Here is a 21298-nt window from a genome sequence, read left to right on the forward strand (position 1 = left end):
TGACTAAGGGTTGTAGAGTGGCCAGGTCAGGAGGCAGGGAAAGGAATGATTTTGGGCAAGTAGTTTAATCCATGTTGGGCTCATACAAGCACTATGTTGTGTCTCTGTTTGGATTCTTTGTATAAACACTGTAAAAATACCTATAGCCACTGGAAACAGATACTTTAAAGTAAATAAATTTGGAACTGGGAAGGAGAACCCGTAACCTAAATCTATGCTAAGGATTTCTCCCTCTTTGTTGGGAATTCTGTTTCAATAGAGCTATATATAAGTGCCAGAGCAGACTAGTGGATTAGCTAGTCCAGATGTGAGAAGGCTGGGTTAATTACTAAAATGGTCGTTGCCAGCCTGTCTGGCTGAGGTCTTCTTTTCCATCAATACTTGCCTTGCTATAGCCCATTCCATCTTAATAGCTCATCTTAAGTGATCACTCCCCTTACAATGTGTATGATAAACACCCCTTTTTTCATGGTCTGTGTGTTTATAAATCTCACTGTATTTTCCACTTTATGCATCCGATGAAGTGAGCTGTAGCTCACGAAAGCTTATGCTCAGATAAATTGTTTAGTCTCTAAGGTGCCACAAATACTCCTTTTCTTTTTGCGAATACAGACTAACATGGCTCCTACTCTGAAACATTCCATCTATGGCACTCAAAATACTGTTCAAAGCCTCACCACGCCCCATGTTGCAAATAATTATCATGGTCATTCAATAAATGGGGTAAACAGAGGCACAGGGGTTAACTGAAGACTTGCTTAGTATCACAGAAAGGTAGATTGAGAGCTGGGAATATAGCCCTAGGAGTTCTGGTTTCCAGTCCCTGGTCTAACTTAATGGTCACCGAGTAACAGCCGTGTTAGTCTGTATTCGCAAAAAGAAAAGGAGTACTTGTGGCACCTTAAATAAATTGGTTAGTCTCTAAGGTGCCACAAGTACTCCTTTTCTTTTTAATGGTCACCCTGACTCTCAAGCTTAATGTGCCATCAAGCCACAATACCCTTTTATTTTTGTTTCTGTGCTTTTAATTATGACATTCCTTAGACTCCAAGGCTAGTTGGCAGTGTTAACTCATGAATCTATTAGTATCACTAACTACTGTGAGACCAGAAATACAGGAATTGGTGTGTCTTGCTAAGTAAGATCTTTGTGAACATGGCAAACTGTGCTGTGAAATGATGGAATAATTAATCTGATCAAGTTAAAAAGCATCCAGTTTAGAATCCATAAAATGGAATAACTCCTTTGGGAAGTAATTCCTGCAGAATTCACAGTGAACAGATGTAGTGAGACAAATTTTTTGGTAAAGTCCTCATACTTCAAAGTGCTCTCTGACTGACTGTGTACATAAACAGGAATGCACAACACAACTGGCTGAGTGAGGTTATCTTAAGTGTTTATTAATTTTGAGTGCCTTGGTTTTTGGATGTCCAGTTTGAGAAACCTTGTGCCAAGGATCTGAAGCTCTCCCTGAAATGGAAGGGAATCTGTCTAAGTAAACGCTAATTTGATAATCCTCCTCCTCTTCCCGAATATTTAGTAAACAAGAATGGTGTGCTTTGTCTAAAGCGTCAGCCCCAAATCCTGCAATTTGATCTAGAAGGGCAGAGCCCTGCGCTCATTCAAAGCCCCACTCAAGTCAATGGGGCTCCACTCAGGTGCAAGGATCCACCCATGCAGTTCTGACTGCAGAAGTAGGGCCTCGAGCAGTAAACTCTTCCAAGCAGGGACTGTGTCTTTATGGCTACTAGGAAGCACCCAGCGTCGTTTTAGACACTGTAACATAAACACAAGAAGTAGGTACTGAGGAGTTTGTAACAGGCCTGATTGTCGGTAGTGACACAGTGCTAACTAGCAAGTTTTGTTTGATAGAAACAAGATGCTAGTAGTGCCCCTTTGAGGGTTGGCCAATACTTGTCTATACCATGAGTTTTACTCTTCCCTTGCTAGCACCTTCCATCCTGCATGTCCCTCCTTGATGAATATCCCCAGGGTCGTGTACATTTCCCAATAGTAATAGTTATATGGTACTACTTAAACATTAACTCATCTCTGCAACCCTTTTCCACATTTTATAGACAAAGAAACTGAGTCACATATGATGAAGTGACTTGATCAAGTGAGTGGCAAGTCACTGCCCAACTCTGCGCTCAGTCCCCCAAACAGTGCTGCCTTCCTCACAGCATGAAAAGGAGAGGGTTGATTGGAAAGCTGAGTGCAGTCGTAAGTGCCTGAGGAAGGTGTCAGACAAGAATGACTTCATAAAGTGTCACTGGCTGTCCCTTAATGTGGACCTGAGTTTTACAGCAGAGCAAAAAAATGCCAACTGGCAGAGCAATCTGGATTTCTGCAGCATGCCCAAGAAGCTGTGTGGTGTGCGGGGATATTATTATATTGTAAGTGTAACAAACCACAGTCAACTCCCCAGTCATGTCTCGCCAATAATTTTGTTTTTCCTGTGAAACCTTAAATTTTGATGAGCAATGCATCTTGGCCAGGCATTTGAATTTCACTTGTCACTTGTGAAAATGTAGGCCAAACAGTTATAATACAACCTTGTCTGACCTGTCTTGCTCTTTCAGGATGAGATGACTTGTAGGGTGATCAGTATGTACCAAATGCCCTTACACTCAACTGAAGTACAACATACATGGTTTGGAGAAGGAAAAGTCTTTCCTGAGGGCCTGTTGGAAATGTTCATTTTCACTGCTGTACCACTCTGATTCCTTATGGCCATTCCTGACATACTGAGAAAAACAGCACTGTGACAGCGTGCTGAAAATTAGCAGCTGAACCAGCACTCTGGTCACAGTAAGTCCAGTTAGGGAAATGGGCTAATTACTAGATCAGTCTGGCTAGTTAATGGCTAGTTAACCCATTAACTGACAAAGTCGAAAGGCACACAGGAAGGAAGTGCAAAGGGGGAATTAGAGAGAGAGAGAGAGAGAGAGAGGCTGGCAGTGCCAAGGTGAAGGGAGACCTCTGGATGGAGACATCTCTCCCCTCTGGCAGAAGGGGATGATATTTGTATGTCACTGTAGATAGAGTTGCTGCACGGGACTGTAAAGGGGTGGTGGGTGAGATGATAAATAAAATACACCTCAGTGTTTATAAACTGGAGGTGTTAGAGCCATTTGTACAAGAAGACAGGAATAGAGGGGTGGACCCTGTCACAAGCACACACATATGGTTCTGGGTACATACATTAAACCACTGATATTGCATTATCATTTCTCCTGGTACCACAAGAAACCTCATGGCCTCTGAATATTCACTCTGGATTAGTCCAATGTTCACTTTAAATAAGTGGTTAATTGAAGTTGACTTTTAGGCAGAAGGGTCATCAAGAAACAATACTGTGAACACACTCAGCTGTTTTGTTTCAAAGCAGATATTTGGTAAACATTCCATTGTAGCTTTGCTAATAGACCTCAGTTATGTTAGCACCCTCAACTATGGTAGCTAGAAAAACTTAGAGAGGCTACATGCAACTGTATTTAATTTTGAGTTGTAGATGACCAAATTCATTCAGATATGACCAAACACACAAGTCCATATACACTTCCAGAAGGAAGGTATCACACACTGCAGCAAACCTGCATGCTACTATTGCTTCAGGTTTATCCTTAACCTCTGTTGACACAATGCCAGCCACATAAATATCAATATACAAAGGAACGAAGGCATTATTTTCATAGTTTGAACTAGAACTGTAAGACTGCATATTCTTGCTACAAACAAGTCAGTTGCCTGGCAACATTTAATTCTATAATCTCACATTAGAACTTATTGTTTCTCATATCTTCACCGCTACTTCATGCTGTGAACACTAGAGGGCAACAGATTCCCTTAAATACGTATAACAGAGCCAGGATATTTTGGTTTAACATTTAGCAGTTAGCTTTCTGTCCTTTTTTACGTTTAAGATAATGCTAACCTATTACCTGAAATAAATTTCACATATCCGAATCTTACTAGGAAAAGGATCACCTCTAAAGATTAGACTCACGAGATATATAAAATCTGTATGTCCTTTGAAGGCCAGCTGTACACATTTCCCCTACTCACAACAACACTTTCATATTCATTTTCAATCTTTTCCATTATGCTCTATATTCTGTAGATTCAGTTACTGTATGCAAAGAGTATGGACTGAGTTTGGCATGCATATTTAAATTACACATGTAAATGGCAAACCGTGGCTATAATTAACTCAGAATGACTGTTTAGTACTAATAAAGTTGCATGTGAATCTCTTCCATTCTAGTATTTGGAAAATTTGTCCTGTAGTGTTGGAATGAAATTTTCTGCTTTTGGGATACATTGCTGGAAGTCACCACCACATTCTCTGGTTTTATTTTAGTCTCGTTACTCCTTCCCCCCCCCCCATTAACATTACATTTAGACTCCTTGAAACCAAGTCTTGATGGGATATTTTAATTGGATCATGCTTGGCACACAGCATGAACTACATATGTGAAGATGCATATTGTTAAATGACATAACTTGGAGCTAACTGCTCCATTTCAAACTGTAAATTCTAGTTGACCACAGTCAGTGAGTATTCAACAATACAATACACTATCAACTTCATTTTTTTGTACCATTGAAATTTAAGAAATGGTCACTATACACAAGAGTATGAATGTGTACATCAAGAATTACACACAATGAAATTCTGGCCCCCATTTATCCACCCTGTGATCTGCTTTTTGCCAAGGACTACACACCCCCAAACATTAGAAAAATAGATATAGAAACCCAATTACTATTCAGGCCTGAATCTTAATAGTCCTATAACTCAGGTGTAATTTTGCAGGGAATGGAAGGAAACATTTATCTGGCTGGCAGGTTATTTTTTAAAAATGTCAGCTGTTTGACGCTGTTAAAGGGTTTAGGAATGGGGGAGATAGATTAGAGGTCAGACGCTCAGCACCAGGTCTCTGTAATCTATAACGTGACTGCCATCTTTACATATGGTGCTAATGTAATATTTCTCTTAAATCATGTTGTGAAAGCTCTCTATATAAGCTACTCCATCATTCCTCAGATAAATCCTGTGATACTCATAAGTTTACTGTAATCCTTTTCATTTCTCATATCTCTATTCAATTTTTACATACTCTTATTTACTGACTACTTGGGTTTTACAATCAGAACAGAAGGAAGGGTCAAATTTACTTAGATGCAGCTGTTTTTAGAATTAGAAATGAATAGGGCTGGTAGCACCACCTTTTAAGGTTGCCTGATACTTCACACTATAAGGCCCTGTTTTCAGTTGCTTATAAAACTTTGTCAGACAAATGTTTGGGCTGAAGTTTCCCAGGCTGTGTGCCTGCCTCAGGCTAAATGTTTTGGAAAATTTCAGCCAAAATGGTTTAGCCATTTCCGAGAACAAAACTAGGGCGCAAAGTATGTTTTGTCCATGTTAAAAAATGGAGATCTTATCTTTTCTTTGAAAAGCTCTAATGAGCTAATGCTTTGGATCAGAACTTTAAATTTGGCATGGGGGTGGACACTGTGTCAGGGATGAGCCTTTTGGCATCCCCATGATCATCCACTCCAATTTGGCCAAGTTATAAGAGCCTTTGAAAAAAAATACAGTTTACACATTCTCAGTAGAGATTTAGCTATTTAGCCGCTAAAAAGCTCTGAAAATTCTGCCCTCATTGAGCATGCTCCATCTTCTTACAACTCCTAGGCTGACCAGACTACATATGCACCATCTCATAGGGTGACTGAATTTGCTCCAATCTCAGGGCTATGGGAGCTCAGAAGGACTTTCCCTAAACTCCCTGTAATGCCTCCTCCAGGCTAGGCACTGGAGCTGAGAGTAGGGAACCTGTCTCTCTTGTGCTCTCAGTGGCCCCCTGTAGGTGCACAGGCAGCATGGAGGAGGAAGTGAACTGATTCAAATTCAGAAGGCACAAAAGCTATGGGAGAGGGAAAGGAGTAGATTAGAACAAGGGGTTTGTCAAGACTGGAATTGGAGAGGGGGAGAGAAATTGGGAGTTGGGGAGGGGTAAGAACTGGGACCGGCTAGGCAAAGACACTGGGACAGGGAGCCAGGGGATGGGGAGGGAAGACTGAGATTGGGATGAGATGCCCAGAGAGAGAGATTGGGATCCAGGGTGCGGGGATAGACAGATCAGAAGAGGAGCTGGGAGGGGAAGGGGAACTGGCTGAAAGAAGATCAGTTAACCAAGGAGAATAGGATTGGAGTAGGGGGAAAGACAGAGACAGGTTGGGAGGGATGGGGCAGAAGAGTCTGCCCATTACAGAACATTCCCCTCGAGAGCCCAGAATGGAACTCAAGATTTCTGAGTCTCATCACTCCTCTGCTGTCAACAAATATTGGTGAAACTCACCGGCAAAATGTGTGGTCGTCAACTCCCACATAGCAGTAGTAGGTTGTCAACCTCTATCAGTTATTCCATTAGTGGCAGAGGTCTGTGCAGTGGATCTAAAGGCTCCAAATCTGCTGATGAAACTATGTGGTGTCAGTGTTGCCGCATGATGGAATTTCTGTTTTTTTGTTTGTTTTGGTTTTTTTTTTAAGCTAGGAAATTATACACAAAAACTTCAATACAAGAACATTAGAGTTGCAAATTCAAGGACTTAAAAGTTAGGAAATGCCAGAATTAAGCTTGCCCATGCAACCTTAATTCAGCTTTCTTGTGTGCCTAACCATTCTCCTTCAGAGATTTAATAACTGAACTCTGCCTCCCACTTTTGATGGTTTTGTATGTATTTCTTTGAAAGCTAACTGATGGGATTTTCATAACCATTTCTCATTTGTTTTTAGTCAGTTGATTTTTCTGCACTCTATAAACATTGCTTAGGGAGGTCTTTCCTGTGAGGAGTGGGAACAATTACAATAATTGTGTAAGAGTGTCTTACTTGCAAAAATAATTTAAGGCCTTGCTTTCAGGATAAAACATTGATCCTCGTGGACAACAAACCCAAAACAGTGGAACTGGCACAGCTCTGCTGTGTAGAGGGATTCCATGGAGACAGAATGCAGGAAGAATTTGCACAGCCTTGGAAGCACTGTGGCTGTACTCTGTAGGCCAAGCCCGGGGGAAGAGTTGGGGTGCACCAGAAAGGCCAGATGAGTCCAGCTGTCAAAATCATTGTGTGGGGCACAAGAGCTTTAAGTAGTGGCCCTAATCCTGCAGTTGACTTACATATGGGCAGCCCCTTACACTTGCATGGGTCCCCGTTGAAGTTAAGCAGGCTCTGCACAGGTGTCTGCCCATGCACAGCAAGTTGCAGGATCATGGCCATGAGCTGTAACAGTTGCTTCAAGGAAGCTGTGCAGGGGCTGGAATGGATATTACTGTCACTCCATCCTTGACTAAATCCCTCTCACAGGTGGTCCTTTTATGTTATAACTTTCTGTTGTGTACATAGACTAATTATATTTTGATCAACATTAAATAAAATGTTATAAAAAGCCAGAATCAGTTTTTCCTTCAGCTTTTTTGAAAGTTCAGGATACAAATCTGGAACATGAGATATTGTGAGTAAGTCTGCCATGCCTTTGAATAGCTCAATTTCTTCCCCCTCTCTCAAATGCTCCCATACTCTCCGGGAATTATAAATCCCTGGGCAATTTCCTGTGTTTTTCTCTCGGTTGGGCTGACTGACGAAGGGAAGCCTTGCAGTGGAACCACATGAGTCATTGTTCCCTACACACATTCATTTGCTCTCTTCCTCATCCTCAATCAAGAGCAGCAAGAATTGTGCACATAACATTACAACATAGCCATATGTTCTGTAAAAATAACCACCCATCTCCCTTCTCCTTTTAAAAAGACTGTTATCCATGGCCTAGTCAATTGCCTAAGAAGTCCTCCATCATTCAGTAAATTCTCTTTGGCCAGACATCTGTACCTGGGCAGAGTTCAACTGAAGTCAATAGGCTTCACCCATGCAAAGTTTGTTGGATGATTGGGGCCCATACCTGAAATTAAAGGATGCAGCTAAATCCATTTGGTATGTGGACATTTGTAAGTTTACCTACAGAAACAGAAGTAAGATACATTGTCCAAAGCTTTCATCCATAGCTCAGTGGTGCCTTAGGCACAGCCCTGCATTACAGGTGGGTTGGGAGTGGAGCCACTGTGTTCTCAACAGAAGTTGCAGAGGGCACTGTCTGTTGTCTGATCTTTAGATTACTTAAGAATCCCCAGTTATCACTTTGAGGGTTGACAGGTTCTTGCCCCAAGATCAGGCCCAGTATTATTCAAATTATTATATGGTTGGGAGCCCTGATGTGCTCAGTTGCAAGACTCACATTATAGGAACTCTTTTGTATTTACAAATATAGTTTATTAATACATTTAGAACTATCACAAACACCCCAACTTAGTAAGATAGATAGAGTTACTACAGAATGTCTGCACATCCATATACTCACACCATCCCTTGTAGAACAACCTGAAACATTATCCATCATTTTCCTCATCACCATCACCTTCCCCATCATCACCAGTGGCCATCATTCTGGCACCTCCCAAGGGATACATCTCTCTCTCCTACCGCCCCTAGGCTGGGATGCCGTTTTTATAATATGTAACTGTGACGCCGTTACGTTCAATCCATATTCAGTAGGGGATTTTTCCCCTTTTTCTTGTTTGTATTTCCTCACCTTAATAATGTTGGAGTGTCTTTTTCCTATAGGTTAGTGATCCGATAGTGATCTCAACTTATTATCATATGCATTCATTTGTTACCATGGCCCTTTTGTGGTTGGGTATCACATTTGTTATTTCTGTCCTAACTGGCTATTTTGGTTCTTTCCAAATTCCAAGTTGTGGTGTACCTGTTAAGTTTAAAAGGGTATGAACTTAGGAAAGCCCCTACGCCACAAGCCTTCTGCTAACTTCCTGAAGCTAATGTCTTACAGGATACAGGACTGTAGGTTTCTTGCATTACTGCTGAATATAATGCAAAGCAGTAAATATGATAAAGGCAAGCTAGCCCACTGGACTACAGTAGCAGTGAATATAACAAAAGCAATCTAGCCTGACTGAGGCACAGCATCTCACAGTTTGCTTATCACTTGTGTCACACTTTTAAAGGGTTCAGCATGTGCATCCCTGAGCACAGCCTGCTGGGATGGCTGGTGTGGACAAGCTTATCGAGGGGAAGGCCTATAAGCCCCGTGTCACCCTGTTTTTTGTGAAGTGACCAGCAGCACTATTGGGCTACCCATGAATAGCCACTGTATTTAGGGAAGAACAAAGACTGCAGCTGTGCCCAGCCCCTGCATAAGGCACAAGTTGGGGGAGAGCCTCAAGAAGGGGACCCTCGCTACCTTGTATTCCAGCACAGAGTAAAGACAATCTAGCCCTCAGTTTTTATTCATTCCTTATCTAGCTAGGCTCTGAACCAAACAATGGAATTTAAGCAAGTGGAAATCTGGCAGTCTGAAGGCAAAGTAAAATCTTATTAAGGACCTCAAGCTTTGCTACTGCATAATTTTTATTTAACCCTGTAGTGAGGCAGATTGGCTTCCCTCTGAGCCAGAGGGGGAGAGACCATGCTGTGTGCCTGGATGGGCAGAGCCAGGCCAGGCTGGCCCTCCAGCCAGAAATCGAGAGGCAAGATAGGAAGTATAAGTGGCAGGGCCTCCAGTTCAGTTGGAGGGAAGTTAGGGAAGGAGACAGATGCCTCTTGCCTGCTGCAGGCCTCCCACCCTGCGACTGAATCGGGTAGCGCCCTGCCCCCAGAGGAGACTGAGTTCAGAGGGGAGCTGCTCAGCTTGCTGAAGGCTCAATAACCCAAGGAGACAGAGGACCCCTTGATGTTGGAGCCCTTCCCCAGATTGTGGTAGGAAGTAGCCCAGGGAAACCAGACATTAGTCTGGCTTTGTCATCAGTGCTCGGGTCAGTGTGTTTTGGTGGGATCCCTGCTGACCCAGTGGTGGAGCCCTCTCCCACTGTTAGGGCCCTGGTCTGGGACCTGGTGCAGTAAGGTGGGCCCAGGTCCTCTACCCCCTGCAGCCACCTCACCTCTGGGGTGGCCGCCTACCCACTTTAGGTCAAGAGACCTGTATTTGTCCGCCGTCTGCCTGAGACAGGAGGCCAGATAAAAGTCTGCTTACTGCTCTGCCTTGCCTGAAGGCCAAAGTTCCTTAGACTGTTTACGGCTCTGCTCTGCTTGAGGGCCAGGGCGCCACAGACCATAGCCCCCAATTTGCTAATTCCCCCTGCGACTGGGCTGACCGCATAGCAACGCAGTGAGGTGGACTGGCCTTCCTCCAAGCCACAGTGGGAGGGATGACTGCGAATGAACTGCAGACCCCATCAAGTGATCAGGTAAAAAACAGAAAGTTCTCTTGCTTCTAAACTAGACAAGTAACTAGTAGAGTAAGTAAGGAAAACAGACTGACCTCATGAGGGCGGGGAGTGTCTTACTGAACATTTGTACAAAGCCTAGCACAATGGGTCCGAATCCTGCTGAAGCCTTTTGGCTCAAAATTCCTAAAAATGGTCATAATAGTAAGAAAGACAAATATTTACTATTTAGGGGACATGTTAATAATTCTCTAGTTGAGGACAGTTCTAGTATTAGAAAGGCAAATAAATATTCTGTTTTTTAAAATGTCCTATTTCATGGATAAAACACTATGGACTCAGTAACATGCAGAGAGCTCTTGTACCCAGTTTACTTCCTTCACAGGGCCTGGAAATAGCAACAAGTGGCAACCATTAATTACATTTCTGGTGCTTCTGATTTATGATCTTTCACATTTCACTACTATAGTGCCCAAGGATCTGAAAAGCACTTCACGCACATTAATTAAGCCTCATAACAGCTCTATCAGTTAGGTACTATCATATCTGTGTGGAACTGGAGACAAAAGTTAAAATACTTATCCATTTCTTGCAGAGCCAGGAATAGATCCCAGGAATCTTGATTCCCAGTCCTGGAACTTAATCATACAACCACATTTCTTCCCGTAGGTGAAGGAATTTGAGACTAAAAATCTGCATAATGTACAAACAGGTCTTGGTACAGGGGTCACATGCTTAGGTGAGACTGTTTCAGCCTGGAAAAAAGAAGCTGAATGAAAATGAATCATAAAAAGTGAAGATGCCACAGCAATGAGCGACATGTCTCAAACTGAGGTGATGACAGCAATCACGGAAAAAAGAGATGACAATGAATAATGGGATCTGATTGCCTCCCTCAACTCTGATTCAAGCTTCTCAGCATCCACCATCCTCTGATAAATTACATTCTGGGATATGACGTTCCCTTAGTAGCTCAGAATACAAATTTGGTACGATGCTACCCAGATGTCCAAAATAAAAAGTTATTCAAAAACAAACATAAAAGTACTAATAGGAAGTTCTCTACTTGGTAGAAAAAGCTCTCTCACTCCCCCAAACAAAACTAATTACACATCCAGACAACAAGTAAGTCCAGAGTTTTATCCTCCCCAAAGGCCTTTGACTACTGGCAAATTCACAACTGAAGTGCCTTCCTGAGCTATTGCTATAAACTGGACTGTGTTAAAGTTCTTATTCCAATCTGAAAGTAACAAGTATGCACCTCTTAAGGTTGGTAAGAGAACATTCGAGACTAATCATAGCACCAAGGTTTAAGTCTTGGGGATCTTCAGCACTGACCACTAGCATTTAAGTATGAGTGCTAACTTCAATAGAAAAGGATTGATAGAGTTGGGTGATTAACTGTTTTTTTGGTTTGCTGTCAAGCCAAAAAAAACTGAACAAAAAGATTTGTTTGGGTCGAAACAAATCCAGAACATTTTAGCAAATCAAAAAAATCCATTTGGGGTTGAATAAAAGATGTTGTTTGACTCAAAACATTTATTTATGGGCATTTTTATAAGGTTAAATCCACAAAAGGAAAGGCGGTAGTGGTGATGGTGCCCACATTATTAATTTTACCCCAGTGGTTAAGGCATTTATTTGGGTGGTGGGTGACCCAGGCTCAAATTCCCACTCTGGAACAGAGATTTGAACCCAGGTCTCCATGTCCCAAGTGAGTGCCCTAACCACTGTGATAAAAGTTGTAAGGTAGGCAGCAGCACCACCTCCTCCTATTCAAATCTAGCCTGAAAAAAAGTCTGGTAAAAACTATTAGGTAAATTCATGTCAAATTCATTAGTAGTTTCAGGTTGACTGAAACGGCATTTTTTTTTTGGCAAATAAAGTATTCATCCAACAATTCAGTTTAATGTATTAGATTAGACACACAGGAGAGGACTAAAGGATCAAACCAGTAGGTTCTGCAGTTGGGACTCCCTGTTCCAAGCCCCTGTTGAAAGTAATAAGAATTAAAATATAAATTAATCATGATTATATTTCTGGCAAGATCCTTCATTAAAGCCCAAAGGTATTGAAGTTCTTTCTCCAGATAGATTCTTAACTCTATTCCCCTCCATACACACACTTTCTGAGGTCTGAAAGTATGCTCAAAGCCCCTCAAGGCAGAAGAGAAACACGAGTGTAAAAAAACATGCTTGCCAGTTGGTAAGAATGTCATTTATCTTAATGACAGATGTATGCTCAGAAATTCAACCTCGAAGAGATTTAGGTATCGCTCACATATCACAGACCAAAAATGTAATAATACAAAGAATATATTTGGAAGGTACTGTGACACTGCTTCCTGTATTTTTCAGAGTAAGATCATAATATGATTGTGTCATAATGTATTTCATGCAAGATAGGTTATGTGAGGTATCACTGGAAAGGTTACTGAATATTATTATCCTATTTGTATGCATGCATCATTTTTGTATCTAAAGTTAGGAATATTGACTATACATTTGTACTACAAAAGTGTTTGCACCTTGGGAACCCCACCAGACAGAATGTAATCAGTCTGGCTGGCTAGCTGGGAACAAGTCAATGGAGAGAACAAGGAGAACAATAGGTCTTTGAAGATACTGATCTCCCAACTTCCTGGGATGCTACAAATGGCCTTTGACTCATGACTGCTTTGACACTGCAGGGTCATGTGATCACGTCACCTGGTACTGGATTCCATGATAGCATACCAGTATTTTTCCACCTAGGGGAAGCACACTGGAAAACAAAGGTTTCCTGCCATATGTAAAACATTTTTAAGGCAGAGGAGTGACATAATTAGCGTTCATTCTTCACTGAATCCCTACCCAGGATGACTGCTGGAAACATCTAAAAAACAAAGACAAGGGGGAGCGGGGGGAGAGAGAAGAACTGAGCCCAGGCTGGAAAGGTGTCTGGCCTGTGAAAGAAATACCTGGAGTTTTAAACTGCAAGCAAGAGCAGCTTGCCTTCACAAACCCTTGCAATCTGCCAAAAACAATATTTAGGGTGAGAAATTACTACTTGTAACCAGTTTCTTTAGTATCTTAAGCTTAGTTTGCATGGTAATCATTTGATAGGTAATCTGCTTTGATCTGTTTGCTAACCCTTATAATCACTTAAAATCTATCTACTGTAATTAATAAACTTGTTTTTGTTTTCTCTAAAACCAGTTTGTGGAATTCATAACTGGGGGGGGGGGGGGGGGCAAAAAGCTGTGCATATCTTCCTCCACATTGAGGGAGGGGGTGAATTTCATGAGCTTATGCTGCATATTTCTCTGTGCAGCACAAGACAATACAATTTTGGGCTTACACTCCAGAGGGAGTGTGCACTGGAGTGCTGGGCAATTTCCTAGCTGAAGCCTACCCATGCAGAGCTGATTTCAGTGTCTGTGTCTTTCTGCAGCTGTGTGTGTCCCTACTTGTGTGTGGGCTGGAAGAGGCTTGAGGGCCTGGCTCAGCAGGACAGTGTAAGGGAGCCCAGACGGGTGGAACAGGCAGGCTCAGTGTTACCCCAGTACATCAGGTGGCACCCCATGGGGGCGGGTAACCCATCACAGGTACATTTTATCCTGCTTTTAATCTTTTTTTCACTAGTTATATAATGGTAGAAACACTTACCACTAACCGTATAATTGGATTATGCATAATTACCACAATGGTAACTACAGGAAGTTGTTTCTGAAGTAAAATGAGCAAATTTATTTATTGGTATATCTGAAATAGACAGCCTATTTTTCATACTTGTAACCAGGAAGTCTTCAAAAATGAGAGATGAGCCTTATCCAGTGGGAAGAAGGAGCTGATGAATAAAACCTGGAGAGCCAGGTGGAGTTTACTCTGCTTAATTTAACAGCTACTAACTGTTTTCAAAGAAAGTTCAACTTCCTGCATTTTCCTACCTCACTCCATGCTAGTATTTGCATGGGAACTTTAGGATTCCCCCTGCACATCTTGCCCCAGCTCCATCAGGATGATTGCCAGGTGTATCATGGAAGTAACAACATCTGTATGGTTGTAGTCTCAGGCTTCAAACAGGGAGGAGATCGGCAGCAGTGATGGTGCCTAATGTGGAAGCAGCAGTAGTGATAGCTATGATGTACACTGGGGCAATGCTATTGCTAAGTAACCATTCCTGAGGTCCAAAAATAGTAACTTAGGAGGTCTGAAAACACAGCCAAATTTCCAAACCCAGTCACAGAAAGGTGTCCCAGGTTACTGTATACTTCTTCTATTATTCCATTAAGTTTCAAAATAAGTATGAGCTTTATTGAACATATATAGACTGCTTGGCTGTCTACAACGTACTAACTCAAAGTCTTCAGGCAGCATTCAATGGACAGGTGTAAAACCTGGGTTGGATTTTGGGGCATGGTGTCATTTTTTCCAGGGAAGAAAAGCAACCATATATTTATAAGCTAAATGGCTTTTATTTTAACTTAAAGGAAAAGTCAAGTGTCTGTGAAAGAGCCCTGTGTGTGTCTCTCCCCTATGCAACAGGCTGTAAACTCTGAGAACAAAGTGGCTGCTGTCTCTGCAGATAGGCAGAATTCTTACAAATGTAACTGTAGTAGTCTAAAAACAAAGGCATAGCTGGCAATTTGCCCAAGTCTTAGCCATTGGTTGCCAGCCACCACTGAAGTTGTATTCACGTGGGCACCTAGTGTCAAGCAGCAAAGCTGCTATAAATCATAATTTGCACAGTGCCATTTCTCTCATTTCAAACATGGATAAACTGTACTGGTGAAAATCATGGCTTAGCCTATCTACACTATGGGTTTGCACTGGTGCAACCACACTGCTGCTTGGAAACTGAGGGCTGAAATCCCCAGCAAAGACAAGACCCTAGTTTCACAGAGACATACACCAGTTTAAGTTCTTCCAAAACAGCTGATTCACAAATCAGGACAATATCTTCCCAGTAGTAACGTCAGTAATAACGTGTTCATATCCCTTCTGTCAACCAAACCCTGTATTTGCTCCCACATATGTAACTGTGTAAACAAACAGTAAGCTAAATATGCAATTACTAAATTTGCAAGTGCAACATATGTGCATACATTTTTGTGGGCACACCCACTGTGCCAAGGTTTGCTAATTTGACCCTGGATATACAAACTTTTTAATTTCGGTTTCTCTCCACCCCCAGATACCCAAACCTTTATGCCAAGCAAAATTCTGGAAAAAGACAATAACTAATGAGTGGGATTTGTCACACAGGTTATTTGTGAGCTGAAATACTTTGTGAAACTTGATTAGTTCTTGTATAAAAAGCGAAACCCCTGGCAATGGAAACAGCAAAGTGGAAGATAGTCTTTTCTGGAATTAAACCTGTCAGAAAATGGTAGGAAAATATTTGAGAGAGAAGACAAGGCCAACAGCTCATTGAATAATTAAGTTTTGTGGCCACTCCATTTAAAAAACATTCAGTCAAAATAATAAGAAATATATAGGATCAACCCGTACCCTCAGTTATGCCAGTACAGCACCATCCATAGTGCAATGGGTGCTTGGGAAAGAATGTGGTCCTATATCATGTCATTGTATTACTGTACTGTTGGTATTGTAGAATACATGGTAATATTCCTATAAAGGTGGGTGTAAGAAGCCAGAACACAAAGAGGCATATATGGCATCATTTATGCTCTTGGGAACATCCGATAAAGGGGAACTCTCTACTCCAAAATTCCAATAAATAACTTTGTGGCAGAGAAGCAGCAACCAATGGGGGGAAAAAGAGAGTGCATTAGCCTAATGGAAATTTGTTTAATGAGTTAGTTGCTTAATGAGTTAGCCTAAAAAAAATTTAACTCAAAACAGTTCCAGAGGCTGCGAGAGAAAGGAATTTTAAATGAAGAATGATGACATAGGACGGGCCATAGATAGTAGATGGAAGAAAGTTGATTGTCAGTATGGTTGTTGTACAAAGGCCACAATTAGGGTTTGGTGACTCAAGTACAATAGCTTTCACAGTAGAAAAAAACCTTAGAGTATGCATGCTTTCTTTTTAAAAGTGTGTTTTTCAAGTGTGGATCATTACAAAGGAAAATAATACCTTTACTTTTCTGGTACCTAAATTAACAGACTATTGGGGAAGGTTACATAAAACATTTTTGGAAAACCATGCTGTGTGTAATGGAGGGTGAGGCCCAGATTACACAAGCATAACTGTAGACTGCGTGTCTGCACCCACCAGACAGAGGCTATTATCTATGGTGCTTTGCATTCGTTCATTCAGACTCCAATTTTAATTGAGGACTAAATTATAGGATTGCCTAGTAATATGTCTGGCTGTTACAAAATCTGAAACTCTCTCAGTGACGTTTAGACACAGGTTCAAGCCTAAATAAGTAGCAATATCAGAATAACTCACATATTAAAATATGCATGACCCGAGGTCTCCATGGGTAGCAGGCTGTGTCCCTAACTGACTCCAACCAGTGACCTGGCAGTATCTTCAGGAAGCAGACAGGAAGTATCCTACCCTTCTTCTTATCCTGAATGCTACATAGCATAGCTAAGCAGTTTGTTTTCCTTTTCTTTAAAAACTTTCCGCAGTAGTTACCCCAACTAGCAGAGAGAGTCCAACTATATACAGTAGAACCTCAGAGTTATGAACTCCAGAGTTACGAACTGACCAGTCAACCACACACCTCATTTGGAACTGGAAGTATGCACTCAGGCAGCAGCAAAGATAAAAAATGCAAATACAGTACAGTACTGTGTATAAACTACTAAAAAAACTAAAGGGAAAGCAGCATTTTTCTTCTGCGTATTAAAGTTTCGAAGCTGTATTAAGTCAATGTTCAGTTGTTAATTTTTGAAAGAACAGCTATAATTTTTCTTCAGGGTTACAATAGAATCTGAGAGATACAAACACCTCGGTCAGTTCGTAACTTTCAAATGTTCATAACTCTGAACAAAACAGTATGGTTGTTCTTTCAAAAGTTTACAACTGAACATTGACTTAATACAACTTTGAAATTTTACTATGCAGAAGAAAAATGCTGCTTTTAATTTAAATGAAACAAGTACAGAGTCAGTTTCCTTACCTTCTAAAAAAAATTTAAACTTTGCCTTAATTTTTTTAGTAGTTTACATTTAACAGAGTACTTTACTGTATTTTCTTTCTTTCTTTTTTTTTTTTTTGGTCTATGCTGCTGCCTGAGTGCATACTTCCAGATCCAAATGAGGTATGTGGTTGACAGGTCAGTTCGTAACTCTGCTGTTCTTAACTCTGAGGTTTTACTGTATGAACATTTCAGAGTTACGAACAACCTCCATTCCTTAGAGGTTCGTAACTCTGAGATTCTACTGTAGTTATTCAGAGTAGACAAATAGAAGTATTCCCAAGTGACATTATTTGTACAGAGTTTTGAGAAAACTGAGGGAGGACCTGATAGCAGTCTTCAGATATGTTAAGGACTGGTATAAAGAGGTTGTGGATCAACTGTTCTCCATGTCCATGGATGTTGCGCAAGAAGTAATAGACTTTATCGGCAGCAAGGGAAATTTACGTTAGATATTAGGAAAAACTTTCTAACTATAAGGATAGTTAAGATCTGAAATTGATTTCCATAAGGGAGGTTATGGAATCCCCATCACGGGAGATTTTTAAAAACGGGTTGAACAAACACTAGGTTTACTTGGTCCTGCCTCAGTGCATAGGCCTGGACTTGCTGACTTCTCTACATCACTTCCAGCCTTTCATTTCTATGATTCTATGGAAGAGAGAATCTGGCAGACTCAGAAGTACTCCCGAGTACTCCCATTGGACTGAGACTCAGGAAGCCTGGGTTCCCAGCTCAGCCACAATGTGCTCACACAAGTCATTTCACTTTCTGTGCCTCTGTTTCCCCTCCCACTCTGTCTTGATAATTAGACAGTAAGGTCTTCAGGGCAGAGACTAGGTAGATACAGTGCACCTAGCACAGCTAATCCTTGATCACAGTTGGGGCTTTTAGGCACTACCATAATTGAAATAATACTCCCAGTGTGAGTCTGAGCTCTTGTCCCAAGAACCATATTTAGCTGAACCAAGTTATAAATGGCTCAGAGCAAGGGCTTGGTCTTTCCAAGCACTTTGCAAAGTGTTATGTATCTTTACAGTGCTAAGTTTTTAAAAAATTATCATCGAAAATTATATAATTATTTGCAGCAGGCAGATTAAATATTTTATTTACTTTTCTGCTTTTTTTAAAGTGTGAGCACAGTACCATGGACAAAAGACTTTCCTCTGCACAAACAGAGCTGGATTCTGACTGGCTATCAAAAAATACATGTGTTAGAATCCTAAAGTCCCAAACTTAAACACTCTCATAATTGTTCTCTTATCCATGAAATAAGAATTCATGAGTAAGGGCTGCAGGTTAGGGCCCTTTCCATGGCTCCAAGGCACATACTGTACCTGCTAGATTGAATCCATCATTATAGCTTGTTCTCAGCCTAGCAACAAAAATTAATTGCCGCGCCTCTTATTTTCTCTTGTGTGCCCTTATTCTAAGGAAAGAGACAACCAATAATGTTTTAAGCTTCTGTAACACTTTTTATAGGAAATGGACACATTTCCTTTATTTAATACCATGTTACTGGATAAATTAAGCCAAATTAAAGACGACACCAGTGCCTGGTTTACTTGCACTCATTAGCAACCTGCCTATTCTATTCTTATTAGGAATTAATGGCTTCATGCCAAGTTTCAAAGCCTTAGATTTGATAAAGGAGGAGATGGAAGTTTTCACAAGTTTAACAGTTTAAGTTTCCTTAGTAATTTGCACTGAAGGGGATCGCCGAGTTGAATAAGCATTTTCCTTTTTTTGGCTATCAGTTACCTATTTAGCCCAAAGTTTCCTTAGCCACACCAAGTACAAAATGATCGGCCTGTGGTTTTCACCCCGAAGTCAGGCCTCTTTCAAGCTGATGGAAACCTGGAAGAAGTTTGGTGCCTGGGAAGTGTGCCAGATGTGGGTAGAAATGGTTTATGAGCATTGTGCCATATCAACAGTAAGGAAGGAAAAGCGTAACTGATACTTACCAGCAGAAAAAGCAGTGGCAGCAGCCAGCAATGCCTGTTATGAAATGGCCATTTCAGGACTGCAGCTGCTTAGTGCTGCCAAATTTCAAGAGCCAGCTTCAGAAAGGCATGCTGGGATAGCATTTTTTTCCAAGAAAAAAAATAGTAAAGGGAAAAGATGCCATAAAAATAAGAAGAAACAGGCCTGCTTTGACACACCCTGTACCAATTGAGTGAGATGGCCAATCATTGCTCCATATACATCCTATACGGAAGGAAAGGCCAGGTGGCCATCATTGGAGAGTTGAGAGCATTAAAGGCCACTCCATAGAAGATGGTAAGAGGTAATGACAAAGCTCAGGTTTTATTGGGAGTCTTTGGATAGGACAATGCTTTCTCATTTGATTTCAGGCTTAACATGAAGCTCCCCAAGATTTGTCAAGAGTTTTGTTGGAGTTCAGGTAATTCTGGGTTTGTAATGAAGCGCGAAATGGGACACATTTCATCTAATTGAATATTTATAACAAAAGATTTGCACAGCTCTCTTATCTAATTGCTGTGATACTATGCTAGGTGGTGTGGTTGGTTACCCAGTTTCTGGCCCATGTCTCTCCTGCATGGTGTCTTTTTATTAAGGCTCACAGGAAACAGCTTCTCTCTTCCACTTTGCCCATAGCCCTGTCACTGATTTTATCAACAATTCACCATCAAGCATACAAACCATACACAGACTATTTCATTCATCACTGAAAGTCAGATACCTCTATACAAAGAGTGGACAGTGCACAATAATGCTCTATAGCTATTTTGAAAGAGTTCAATTGAAACATAAGGGGAATTTTTAGGGAAGGAGATGGCTCATGCCCCAATTTCTCCCATGCTGAAATTTGGCCTGGGACCAGGATTAGTACCTATACTCATACAAAAACATGGCTGGGGATAAATAATGGATAGGATTGGAGGAAAACAATTCCATTTTGTGATAAATGTTGAGGTCTTAACATTTGTTTTTGTTCCAGTGCAGAATGAAAGACCTTTTTGAAAATTTTTCATAAAAAGACATGAGACACACACACCACCCCCCATCCCAGAATAGGCAATAGCTTGGTGATTAGTGCACTCACCCAGGTTCAGATCCCTGCTCCAAATTAAGCAAAGTTATGTTTCTTACCAGAGAAGCAAAAGTTCAGTCTTGGGAAGACATACTGTGTGATCATGTTCATTCCGGTTATGCAGGGTTCTGATAAAGACAAATTGTGAGTAAAGGGAGCTGTATGAGCAACAAGAAAGTTTGCTCTCTGATTATAGCCCAATTCTAGGGGAGGACTTGTCCCGCCACCCTCTCCCTCTCCCTGGGAATTTGTGTTGGCCTGAGATTCCTGGTACAGAGGATTGCCTGCATGGTGTCCAGGACCACCTCTCTTCCAGGACTGGTGTATATATGTTAAGAAAACAAGTTACACTGAGAATATACCTACACTCCACATCACTCATTTTTCCTTGATCATGAAGTGCTGACTTGCAGGCCATGGATGTCAGCTAACCCTTGGCAGAGAGGCAATATTAAAGGCTACTAACTTTGGTTTAATGTGGTCCAAAAATCTATTTCAAGCGGTTATAGAAGGTGTGTACTGTTACCATCATGCAGTCTCTTCTTGTCACATACATTTTTATATGCAAAACAAACATACAAAGATTTAGTTTGGGGTTTCCTACAAGGACACCTCTCTCAAATCCTATATAAAGGCCAAGGTCATGGGTGTCAAATTGCATACTGTGCAGTGTGCTCACATTTGGTAACACACTATGAAAAACATATTGTAAATATTATTTTCACTTAGCCATTTCTGTTGTACTAAATTAAGCGATGAAGGGAGAAAGTGCTGTGCCCACCTCTGATTGACACTGGAAATTCAGTGTACCAGTATAAACGTCACTGGTAGGAGGGGCAGTCG

This window comes from Caretta caretta, chromosome 2 (assembly GCF_965140235.1).
Source record: "Caretta caretta isolate rCarCar2 chromosome 2, rCarCar1.hap1, whole genome shotgun sequence".
NCBI classification, from domain to species: Eukaryota; Metazoa; Chordata; order Testudines; family Cheloniidae; genus Caretta; species Caretta caretta.